Here is a 1,625-nt window from a genome sequence, read left to right on the forward strand (position 1 = left end):
TACTCTGTGCCTCTTTATTGGTGAGTTCATTCTGTTAACATTTAGGGTAATTGTTGATGCTTGAGGATTTTCCACATTTTATGTTTTGTATTCTAGTAGCACTGTGTCCCCTTTGGTTCTTCCCTTTAATATATCTGTCAATTGTATTAGTTTCATGGTATTCTATACTTCTTTTCCTTGTTTCTTCTTTTCTTTAAGCCATGGGTTTCAGTATTGGTTTTTTTGTGGGTGGTTACCATTAGGTTATTAAGAAAAAAATTTTATATATAAAAGAGACCTTTCTCTTATGAGTGCTTCTGCACCACATCCTCCTTGGCTACTGAAGATCTTTTTAAAATTTTTAAAATTAATTTATTGTGTTTACATAGATTATAATGTCCCCCCGTGTTCCCCAATATATCCCCTTTTCCCCCCTCTCCGTAACGCCCTCCCCCCTTCCTTCTAGGATTTGCTTTTCTGCTATCGTCTCATTCTATTACCATATTATCTCCTTTTCCTCTGTCCACTTTCATTCTGGATCCTTTGATCCCGCCTCTGTCTCTATTCTGCTCCTCAGTCATATTGTTCGTTGGATTCCTCAGATGAGTCAGGTCATATGATATTTTTCTTTCTCTGCCTGGCTTATTTCACTTAACATAATATTTTCCAGGTCCATCCATGTTGTTTCAAAAAATAATGTTTCCTTCTTTTTCATGGCCCCATAGTATTCCATTATGTATATGTACAACAGCTTTTTTTTTTTTGTATTTTTCTGAAGCTGTAAACAGGGAGAGACAGTCAGACAGACTCCCGCATGCGCCCGACCGGGATCCACCCAGCACACCCACCAGGGGCGACGCTCTGCCCACCAGGGGGCGATGCTCTGCCCCTCCGGGGCGTTGCTCTGCCGCGAGCAACCAGAGCCACTCTAGCGCCTGGGGCAGAGGCCAAGGAGCCATCCCCGGCGCTCGGGCCATCTTTGCTCCAATGGAGCCTTGGCTGCGGGAGGGGAAGAGAGAGACAGAGAGGAAGGGGGCGTGGAGAAGCAAATGGGCGCTTCTCCTATGTGCCCTGGCCGGGAATCGAACCCAGGTCCCCCGCACTCCAGGCGGACGCTCTACCGCTGAGCCAACCGGCCAGGGCCACAACAGCTTTTTAATCCACTCGTCCACTGAGGAACACTTGTGCTGTTTCCAGATCATGGCTATTGTAAACAATGCTGCCATAAACATGGGGGTGCATTACTCCTTCTCAAACTATGCTATGGTGTTCTTGGGATATATTCATAAAGTGGGATGGCTGGGTCAAAAGGCAGTTCGATTTTCAATTTTTTGAGGAATCTCCATACTGTTTTCCACAGTGGCTGCACCAGTCTACATTCCCACCAGCAGTGCAGGAGGGTTTCCTTTTCTCCACATCCTCGCCAGCACTTATTCTGTGCTGTTTTGTTGAGGAATGCAATTCTTACTGGTGTGAGGTGATATTTCATTGTGGTTTTAATTTGCATTTCTCTAATGATTAGTGATGTTGAACATTTTTTCATAAGCCTATTGGCTATCTGTATGTCCTCTTTGAAAAATTGTCTATTCATTTCTTTTGACCATTTTTTGATTGGACTGTGTATCTTCCTGATGTTGAGATTTACA

At 43.9% G+C, this 1,625-nt stretch overlaps 1 non-coding gene across 1 annotated transcript; it reads right to left on the reverse strand.

The window, feature by feature from the left end:
• Positions 1–1,046: 1,046 nt before the first annotated feature.
• Positions 1,047–1,122, reverse strand: TRNAS-GGA (transfer RNA serine (anticodon GGA)). The gene has a single exon. It is a non-coding gene; the product is annotated as a tRNA-Ser (tRNA).
• Positions 1,123–1,625: the final 503 nt, after the last annotated feature.

Source organism: Saccopteryx bilineata, chromosome X (assembly GCF_036850765.1).
Source record: "Saccopteryx bilineata isolate mSacBil1 chromosome X, mSacBil1_pri_phased_curated, whole genome shotgun sequence".
NCBI lineage: Eukaryota > Metazoa > Chordata > Mammalia > Chiroptera > Emballonuridae > Saccopteryx > Saccopteryx bilineata.